Source organism: Salvelinus sp. IW2-2015, unplaced genomic scaffold, assembly GCF_002910315.2.
Source record: "Salvelinus sp. IW2-2015 unplaced genomic scaffold, ASM291031v2 Un_scaffold3903, whole genome shotgun sequence".
Classification (NCBI taxonomy): Eukaryota; Metazoa; Chordata; class Actinopteri; order Salmoniformes; family Salmonidae; genus Salvelinus; species Salvelinus sp. IW2-2015.
The window spans coordinates 38884-50958 of record NW_019945177.1 but is presented as its reverse complement, the minus strand read 5'-3'; positions in this window follow the sequence as shown (position 1 = coordinate 50958).

Here is a 12075-nt window from a genome sequence, read left to right as displayed (position 1 = left end):
ACCAGCTGTAACAAAAAAAATACTAACTGCGTGCACCCGTCAGCCAATGAGGTCTCCTAAATATATCTGTCAACTAGGTTAGGACCCTTATGACTAAATAGGTTTAATGTCTAGCTTTTATTGTTACCCGTAAGGGTAGGAGTAAATGTCTCTATTCTCAGCACTTACGACACATTTTCTACTCTGAGACGCTTTGTGGATACGGACCCTGGATTATGGAACAATGGTCCTAGAAGTTACTGGAGAATCACGAGTTTTAAAACCCTTTATTTCAATCTGTTGGGAAATGACTGAGGAAGTGAGGAGTTCAGAGGAGTGGAGCCACCTCCACTAAAAGCTGAAGACCAATGTGAGTATTAGGTTGTCTTACAAAGATGGAGGAAGAAACATATGGTTTGAACCAATAAGATCCCCCCTAGAATGAGCATACATGTCATAGCGGGATGAGCTGTTTGATATGGATAACTGACTGCGTGAACCTAACCATTACTATCACGGCCAGCTGTGTTTTTAACGTATCGATCAAAGTATTGGACCATGATGCACCAGTGAACTCGTTCACACACAACTCTGTACCACGTTTCAGTTAAACTGATATGAAACAAGGCACGCATACTTTAAATTGTTTATCATGTCTGTTTTTAAAATATTTGTAGTCATTTTACGAGACAATATAATACGGTCTTGTTAGTAACAATGTAAATACGGCTAATCAGAATGAAATTTGACGTAGTGTGGTTATAAGTTGGTCGTATTGTGCTAAGGTGTACATATTGAAATACCACATTTTGAAGTGTTTTCTGAACCACAAATTGTAACGTGATAATATTGTTTCACTATGGTAAGAAAAGATTATCTACAGTACTGGCAAACAAAAAAACAAATCTGAATAGTCAAATGATAAAGAACATGCGTCAGAACAATGTTCCAAATGTGTTTTCTTGAAACAAATGTAGCTACATCTAATAATAATGTTATTAGAATACCTAAAGTCACACAAGGTGTCTGTCATATTAACAATATCTAAGTCACTAGTACAGATAGAGGGGATACAGTATAGTTCACTATTACAGATAGAGGGGCATACAGTATACAGTCACTATTACAGATAGAGGGATACAGTATACAGATCACTACTACAGATAGAGGGATACAGTATAAGTCACTATACAGATAGAGGGGATACAGTATACAGTCACTACTACAGATAGAGGGGATACAGTATACAGTCACTATATATAGATAGATTGGATAACAGTATACAGTCACTACTACAAGAGGGATACAGTATACAGTCACTACTAACAGATAGAGTGGATACAGTATACAGTCACTACTACAGATAGAGGGATACAGTATACAGTCACTATTATAGATAGATGGATACAGTATACAGTCACTACTACAGATAGAGGGGATACATTATACAGTCACTACTACAGATAGAGGGATACAGTATACAGTCATTACTACAGATAGATGGGATACAGTATACAGTCATAGTACAGATAGAGGGATACATCACACTACAGATAGAGGAAACATATACAGTCACTATTACAGATAAGGACAGTATACAGTCACTACTACAGATAGAGGGATACAGTAATACAGTCACTACTACAGATAGAGGGGATACAGTATACAGTCACTACTACAGATAGAGGGGATACAGTCACTACTACAGATAGAGGAAACAGTATACAGCACTACTACAGATAGAGGGATACAGTATACAGTCACTACTACAGATAGAGGGGATACAGTATACAGTCACTAGTACAGATAGAGGATACAGTATACAGTCACTACTACAGATAGAGGGGATACAGTCACTACTACAGATAGAGGAAACAGTATACAGTCACTATTACAGATAGAGGGATACAGTATACAGTCACTACTACAGATAGAGGGATACATATACAGTCACTACTACAGATAGAGGGGATACAGTATACAGTCACACTACAAGATAGAGGGATACTTACACCACTATACAATAGAGATACAGTATACAGTCACTACTACAGATAGAGGGGATACAGTATACAGTCACTACTACAGATAGAGGGATACAGTACTACAGTCACTACTACAGATAGAGGGATACAGTATACAGTCACTACTACAGATAGAGGGATACATATACAGTCACTACTACAGGATAGAGGGGATACAGTATACAGTCATTACTAAGATAGATGGATACAGTATACAGTCACTACTACAGATAGAGGATACAGTATCAGTCATTACTACAGATAGAGGATACAGTATACAGTCACTACTACAGATAGAGGATCAGTATACAGTCACTATTACAGATAGAGGGGATACAGTATACAGTCACTACTACAGATAGAGGGATACAGTATACAGTCACTACTACAGATAGAGGGGATACAGTATACAGTCACTACTACAATAGAGGGGATACAGTATACAGTCACTACTACAGATAGAGGGATACAGTATACAGTCACTACTACAGATGAGGGATACAGTATACAGTCACTACTACAGATAGAGAATACAGTATACAGTCACTACTACAGATAAGAGGATAACGTATAACAGTCACTACTACAGATAGAGGGATACAGTATACAGTCATACACAGATAGATGGATACAGTATACAGTCACTATACAGATAGAGGATACAGTATACAGTCACTATTACAGATAGAGGGATACAGTATACAGTCACTACTACAGATAGAGGATACAATACGTCACTACTACAGATAGAGGGATACAGTATACAGTCACTACTACAGATAGAGGGATACAGTATACAGTCACTACTACAGATAGAGGGGATACAGTATACAGTCACATACTACAGATAGAGGGATACAGTATACAGTCACTACTACAGATAGAAGATACAGTATACAGTCACTACTACAGATAGAGGGGATACAGTATACAGTCACTACTACAGATAGAGGGGATACAGATACAGTCACTACTACAGATAGAGGGGATACAGTATACAGTCACTACTACGACAGAGGGATACAGTATACAGTCACTACTACAGACAGAGGGTACAGTATAGTGTCACTGCTACTATGGATAGAGGGATACAGTATACAGTCACTACTACAGATAGAGGGGATACAGTATACAGTCACTACTACAGACAGAGGGGATACAGTATAGTGTCACTACTACAGATAGAGGGGATACAGTATACAGTCACTACTACAGATAGAGGGGATACAATACATCACTACTACAGATAGAGGGGATACAGTATAGTGTCACTGCTATGGATAGGGGATACAGTATACAGTCACTACACAGACAGAGGGGATACAGTATACAGTCACTACTACAGATAGAGGGATACAGTATAGTGTCACTATTACAGATAGGGGATACAGTATACAGTCACTACTACAGATAGAGGGGATACAGTAACTCACTACTACAGATAGATGGGATACAGTATACAGTCACTATTACAGATAGAGGGGATACAGTATACAGTCACTATTACAGATAGAGGGATACAGTATACAGTCACTACTAACAGATAGAAGGATACAGTATACAGTCACTATTACAGATAGGAGGGGATACAGTATACAGCACTACTACAGATAGAGGGATACAGTAAACAGTTACCACTACAGATAGAGAGGGACAAGTATACAGTCACTACTACAATAGATGGGATACAGTATACAGTCACTATACAGATAGAGGATACAGATTACAGTCACTACTACAGATAGAGGGGATACAGTATACAGTCACTATTACAAGATAGAGGGGATACAGTATACAGTCACTACTACAGATAGAGGGATACAGTATACAGTCACTTATACAGATAGAGGGATACAGTATACAGTACCACTACTACAGATAGAGGGGATACAGTATGCAGTCATTACTACAGATAGAGGGGATACAGTATACAGTCATTACTACAGATAGATGGGATACAGTATACAGTCACTAGTACAGATAGAGGGATACAGTCACTACTACAGATAGAGGGGATACAGTATACAGTCACTACTACAGATAGAGGGTACAGTAATTACAGCCACTACTAAGATAGAGGGGATACAGTCACTACTACAGATAGAAAACAGTATACAGCCACTACTACAGATAGAGGGATACAGTATACAGTCACTACTACAGATAGAGGGATACGTATACAGTCACTAGTACAGATAGAGGATACAGTATACAGCACTACTACAGATAAGAGGGATACAGTCACTACTACAGATAGAGGAAACAGTATACAGTCCTATTACAGATAGAGGGGATACAGTATACAGTCACTACTACAGATAGAGGGGATACAGTATACAGTCACTACTACAGATAGAGGGATACAGTATACAGTCACCACTACAGATAAGAGATACAATATACAGTCACTATTACAGATAGAGGGATACAGTATACAGTCCACTACTACAGATAGAGGGGATACAGTATACATCACTACTACAGATAGAGGGGATACAGTATACAGTCACTACTACAGATAATGGGATACAGTATACAGTCACTACTACAGATAGAGGGGATACAGTATACAGTCACTACTACAGATAGAGGGGATACAGTATACAGTCATTACTAAAGATAGATGGGATACAGTATACAGTCACTACTACAGATAGAGGATACAGTATACAGTCATTACTAAGATAGATGGGATACAGTATACAGTCATACTACAGATAGAGGATACAGTATACAGTCATTACTACAGATAGAGAATACAGTATACAGTCACTACTACAGATAGAGGATACAGTACAGTCACTATTACAGAAGAGGATACAGATACAGTCACTACTACAGATAGAGGAGTACAGTATACAGTCACTACTACAGATAGAGGGGATACAGTATACAGTCACTACTACAGATGAGGGATACAGTATACAGTCACTACTACATAGAGGGGATACAAGTATAGCAGTCACTACTACAGATAGAGGGGATACAGTATACAGTCACTACTACAGATAAAGATACAGTATTACAGTCACACTACAGATAGAGGAACATATACAGTCACTACTACAGATAGAGGATACAGTATACAGTCATTACTACAGATAATGGATACAGTATACAGTCACTACTACAGATAGAGGGATACAGTATGCAGGCACTCTTACAGATAGAGGGATACAGTATACAGTCACTACTACAGATAGAGGGATACAGTATACAGTCACTACTACAGACAGAGGGGATACAGTATACAGTCACTGCTACAGACAGAGGGGATACAGTATAGTGTCACTACTACAGACAGAGGGTACAGTATAGTGTCACTGCTATGGATAGAGGGGATACAGTATACAGTCACTACTACAGATTGAGGGATACAGTATACAGTCACTACTACAGACAGAGGGATACAGTATAGTGTCACTACCTACAGATAGAGGGATACAGTATACAGTCACTACTACAGATAGAGGGGATACAAACAGTCACTACTACAGATAGAGGGGATACAGTATAGTGTCACTGCTATGGATAGTGGGGATACAGTATACAGTCACTACTACAGACAGAGGGATACAGTAACAGTCACTATACAGATAGAGGGAACAGTATAGTTCACTATTACAGATAGAGGGGATACAGTATACAGTCAACTACTACAGATAGAGGGATACAGTATACAGTCACTACTACAGATAGATGGGATACAGTATCAGTCACTATTACAGATAGAGGGATACAGTATACAGTCACTATTACAGATAGAGGATACATATACAGTACTCTACAAAGGGATACAGTATACAGTCACTACTACAGATAGAGGGGATCCAGTATACAGTCACTACTACAGATAGAGGAAAGTATACAGTCATCACTACAGATAGAGGATCAATTACAGTACTATTACAGATAGAGGGATACAGTATACAGTCACTACTACAGATAGAGGGGATACAGTATACAGTCACTACTACAGATAGAGGGGATACAGTATACAGTCACTACACAGATAGATGGGATACAGTATACAGTCACTACTACAGATAGAGGGATACAGTATACAGTCACTACTACAGATAGAGGATACAGTATACAGTCATTACTAAAGATAGATGGGATACAGTATACAGTCACTACTACAGATAGAGATTACAGTATACAGTCATTACTACAGATAGATGGGATACAGTATACAGTCACTACTACAGATAGAGGATACAGTATACAGTCATTACTACGATAGATGGGATACAGTATACAGTCACTACTACAGATAGAGGATACAGTATACAGTCACTATTACAGATAGAGGGGATACAGTTAACAGTCACTACTACAGATAAAGGGATACAGTATACAGTCACTACTACAGATAGAGGGGATACAGTATACAGTCACTACTACAGATAGAGGGGATACAATACAGTCACTACTACAGATAGAGGGGATACAGTATACAGTCACTACTACAGATAGAGGGATACAGTATACAGTCACTACTACAGATAGAAGATACGTATACAGTCACTACACAGATAGAGGAAACGGTATACAGTCACTACTGGTGTCTTGGTCATTTAAAAAAAGGCCTGCAACATTGTTAAATAATATGCCTAACTAATATTGGGCCACTGACGGTATGTAGGGCCTATGTTAACTTTGATTGGGTGATGAAAATGATACAACTTTTTATGCAACATTATCAGTRAGAGACTTGATGCCTACAGTACTGTACAAAATACATTTAGAGTCGTTATCCAGGAGTTCAGAGYGTTAGCGACAATATTATAAAACGTACGCTTTTAACAAACATCACAATTGGTAAAAAAAAAAGAAGGTTATGCATGCCAACATATTAGGCAATAATTAAGAGTAGACAAAGTGATCGTGTCAGACGAAGTATATCAAGTGTTTTACATTTGATGTACAGTCACATTCATCTGGGTGTCTGAAACGTGCTATACAGTTCACAGCTGGCCATGCCTCTTCGTGATTGGTTATTTCCCATMATTTACAACGATGACTGTCATCACCATCGGTACCTCAAACTGTCGTGATGACCAGCTGAGATAACCTTTTTAGGAGTTGATGTTACTCCTGGCTCAGAGTTTGTCTGGTCAGTGTCTTAACATCCTAAAACCTACTGTGAGCTGGGAGTTTTTTTAGTCTTAAAAAAACGGTTTTAACAGGATTCTTAAGACCCTTTTGAGACACTATGTGGATATGTCCCCTGGTCAGAGGAGACATTTCAACTAATCCCAGTTAATTCTCTCCTTGACTCTTGATGAAGACAACACTGCATTACTGGGCTACAGGGCTAGGACTGATACTGTACACCTAGTCCCAGGAACGACCTCTAAGGTCAGGTCAGAGGTCAGGTAAATTCGGTCGAAAAACAAGCAGACTGCACTTCTCCAGGACTAGAATAGGGTCACTCCAGATGGTAGGAGTCAGATCTCTCGCTCTCTCCCATCTCTATCTAACAGAGTGCCCTGCCCTCTCCCTCCTGCCCTGCTTCTTCAGTAGCTGGATGCGGTTGTGGCAGTAGAACTTGATGGCTCTCCAGTCACGCTGGTTGCTGACCAGCAGGGGACAGAGCTGCAGACAGCGCTCGCAGTCCGCCTTGGCTGGCACGCGCTGCTCCATGATGTTCCTCTTCAGGTGCGTCTCCACGGCGATGCGCTCCGCCTCYGACCAGGGCCGTTTCAGCACCCCACGCTTCCCTGGGAACACAGGACAGAGTCATGAACATCAATTTCCCAATTCCAAATCCATACCCACCGAGTACCTAACCMCTAAACACTTGTGTATACTGTGTATATATTAATGAAACATCGTTTTGATCTCCTTACATATATTTTTGTAGTTTTGTTTATACAAGTACAGGTTGGGATATAGAGAGAGTCACCTGACCCAGGGCTCGAACCCCAGTGGCCGAGGGGGCATGTGTCCGGCACACATGAGTAGATCTGAAAGGACTCGATAACTGTGACGAAGTTATCGATTGGCTTGTTGAGTCCCTCAATTTTCCAACATGTCTGACGCTGGCGCGCATTGGATGTAGCGCAATAATGTGTATTAAAGCGGCTATTGTTCAAAACACATTCACCCAGACAGGTATGAGTAGGTAATACATTTGGTAGAACAAATACAACTGTACATACCTGACTTGGGCTGAATGATCCTCCTCTTGAGGGTAGCAGGGAGCGAGGGGTTGACCGAGGAGGGAGCGGGGGCTTTATTCTTGCTGGCGGGTTGACCTGGTTGCTTCTTCACCTCCTCCACCTTCTCCTTAACCTTCTCCTCCAACTTCTCCTTAACCTTCTCTTTAACCTTCTCCTTAACCTTCTCTGCCTCCACGTCCGAGTTGTCTGAGAAGGAGTCTGCAGAGTTTCCTGACATCACTGTTGGGGAGGGATAGAAGACGGAGGGAGAGCGTTGGGTAGGGATAGAAGACGGAGAGAGAGAGCGTTGGGGAGGGATAAGAAAAAAGGAAACGGAAAAAAGGGGAAAAGGGGAGGGCGTTTGGGGGGGGGTAAGGGGGGGGGGAAATAGAAGCGGAGAGAGAGGTTGGGGAGGGATAGAAGAGGAGAGAGAGAGCGTTGGGAGGGATAGAAGACGGAGAGAGAGCGCGTTGGGGAGGGATAGAAGACGGAGAGAGAGAGCGTTGGGAGGGATAAAAGACGGAGAGAGACACATTGGGGAGGGATAGAAGACGAGAGAGAGAAGAGGTTGGGGAGTGGGATAGAAGACGGGAGAGAGAGCGTTGGGTAGGGATAGAAGACGGAGAGAGAGCGGTTGGGTAAGGGATAGAAGACGGAGAGAGAGCGTTGGGAAGGGATAGAGGAGCGAGAGAGCGTTGGGAGGGATAGAAACGGCAGAGAGAGCGCTTGGGAAGGGATAGAAGACGGAGAAGAGAGCGTTGGGTAGGGATAGAAGACGGAGAGAGAGCGTTGGGTAGGGATAGAAGAGGAGAGAGCGTTGGGTAGGGATAGACAACGGAGAGAGACGTTGGGTAGGGATAGAAGACGGAGAGAGAGCGTTGGGTAGGGATAGAAGACGGAGAGAGAGCGTTGGGTAGGGATAGAAGACGGAGAGAGAGCGGTTGGGGTAAGGGATAAAGAGGAGAGAGACGCGTGGTAGGATAGAAGAGGAGAGAGGCGTTGGGAGGGATAGAAGGGAGAGAGAGCGTTGGTAAGGATAGAAAAGACGGAGAGAGGCGTGGGAAGGGATAGAAGACGGAGAGAGAGCGTTGGGTAGGGTCGAAGACGGAGAGAGAGCGTTGGGTAGGGATAGAAGACGGAGAGAGAGCGTTGGGTAGGGATAGAAGACGGAGAGAGAGCGTTGGGTAGGGATAGAAAGGAGAGAGAGCGTTGGGTAGGGATAGAAGCGGAGAGAGAGCGTTGGGTAGGGATAGAAGACGGAGAGAGAGCGTTGGGTAGGGATAGAAACGGAGAGAGAGCGTTGGGTAGGGATAGAAGACGGAGAGAGAGCGTTGGGTAGGGATGAAGACGGAGAGAGAGCGTTGGGTAGGGATAGAAAGACGGAGAGAGAGCGTTGGGTAGGGATAGAAGGGAGAGGAGCGTGGGTAGGGAAGAAGACGAGGAGAGCGTTGGGTAAGGGATAGAAGACGGAGAGAGAGCGTTGGGTAGGGATAGAAGACGGAGGAGAGCGTTGGGTAGGGATAGAAGACGGAGAGAGAGCGTTGGGTAGGGATAGAAGACGGAGAGAGAGCGTTGGGGTAGGGATAGAAGACGGAGAGAGAGCGTTGGGAGGGATAGAAGACGGAGAGAGAGCGTTGGGGAGGGATAGAAGACGGAGAGAGAGCGTTGGGGAGGGATAGAAAACGGAGAGAGAGGCGCGTTGGGGAGGGATAGAAGACGGAGAGAGAGCGTTGGGTAGGGATGAAAGCGGAGAGAGGAGCGTTGGGGTAGGGATAGAAGGGGAGAGAGAGCGTTGGGTAGGGATAGAAGAACGGAGAGAGAGCGTTGGGAGGGATAGAAAGACGGAGAGAGAGCGTTGGGAGGGATAGAAGACGAGAGAGAGGCGTTGGAGGGATAGAAGACGGAGAGAGAGCGTTGGGAAAGGATAGAAAGACGGAGAGAGAGCGTTGGGGAGGATAGAAGAGGGGAGGCGAGCGTTGGGAGGGATAGAAGACGGAGAGAGGCGTTGGAAGGGATAGAAGACGGAGAGAGAGCTTGGGTAGGGATAGAAGACGGAGAGAGGCGTTGGGTTAAGGGATAGAAGACGGAGAGAGAGCGTTGGGAGGGATAGAAGACGGAGAGAGAGCGTTGGGAGGGGATAGAAGACGGAGGAGAGAGCGTTGGGGTAGGGATGAAGACGGAGAGAGAGCGTTGGGTAGGGATGAAAGACGGAGAGAGAGCGTTGGGAGGGATAGAAGACTGGAGAGAGAGCGTTGGGTAGGGATAGACGGAGAGAGAGCGTGGGTAGGGATAGAAGACGGGAGAGGCGTTGGGAGGGATAGAAGACGGAGAGAGAGCGTTGGGGAGGATGACAGACGGAGAGGAGGTTGGGGAGGGATAGAAAACGGAGAGAGAGCGCGTTGGGGAGGGATAGAAGAGGAGAGAGAGCGTTGGGTAGGGTAGAAGACGGAGAGAGAGCGTTGGGTTAGGAATAGAAGACGGAGAGAGAGCGTTGGGTAGGGATAGAAGACGGAAGAGAGAGCGATTGGGTAGGGAGTAGAAAGACGGAGAGAGAGGCGTTGGGTAGGGAATGAAGACGGAGAGAGAAGCGTTGGGGAGGGATAGAAGAGGGGAGGAGAGCGTTGGGAGGGATAGAAAACGGAGAGAGAGGTTGGGTAGGGATAGAAAAACGGAGAGAGAGCGTTGGGGAGGGATAGAAAACGGAGAGAGAGTGCGTTGGGGAGGATAGAAGACGGAGAGAGAGCGTTGGGGAGGGATAAGAGACGGAAGAGAGGCGTTGGGGGAGGGAGATAGAAGACGGAGAGAGACGTTGGGTAGGGATAGAAGACGGAGAGAGAGCGTTGGGTAGGGATAGAAGACGGAGAGAGGCGTTGGGGAGGGATAGAACGGAGAGGGGCTTGGGTAGGATAGAAGCGGAGAGAGCGCGTTGGGTAGGGATAGAAGACGGAGAGAGAGAGCGTTGGGTAGGGATAGAACGGAAGGGCGGAGGATAGAGAGAGAGGCGTTGGGTAGGGATAGAAGACGGGAGAGAGAGCGTTGGGTAGGGATGAAGACGGAGGAGAGAGCGTTGGGTAAGGGATAGAAGACGGAGAGAGGCGTTGGGTAGGGATAGAAGAGCGGAGAGAGAGCGTTGGGGTGGGATAGAAAGACGGAGAGAGAGCGTTGGGTAGGGATAGAAGACGGAGAGAGAGCGTTGGGTAGGGATAGAAGACGGAGAGAGAGCGTTGGTAGGGATAGAAAGACGAGAGAGAGAGCGGAGAGTTGGGGAGGGATAGAAGACGGAGAAGCGCGTTGGGTTAGGTGATAGAAGACGGAGAGAGAGCGTTGGTAGGGATAGAAGACGGAGAGAGAGCGTTGGTAGGGATAGAAAGACGGACGAGAGAGAGCGTTGGGGAGGGATAGAAAACGGAGAGAGCCGCGCGTTGGGGAGGGATAGAAAACGGAGAGAGAGTGCGTTGGGGAGGGATAGAAGACGGAGAGAGAGCGTTGGGTAGGATAGAAGACGGAGAGAGAGCGTTGGGTAGGGATAGAAGACGGGAGAGAGAGCGTTGGGTAGGATAAAGAAGACGGAGAGAGAGCGTTGGGGAGGGATAGGAAGACGGAGAGAGGCGTTGGGGAGGGATAGAAGACGGAGAGAGAGGTGGAGGATAGAAGGGGAGAGAGAGCGTTGGGGAGGGATAGAAGAACGGAGAGAGAGCGTTGGGGAGGGATAGAAAACGGAGAGAGAGCGTTGGGGAAGGATAGAAAACGGAGAGAGAGCACGTTGGGGAGGGATTAGAAAACGGAGAGAGGAGCGGTTTGGGGAGGGATAGAAAACGGAGAGAGGCGCGTTGGGAAGGATAGAAGACGGAGAGAGAGCGCGTTGGGAAGAGATAGAAGACGGAGAGCGGCGTTGGGAGGGATAG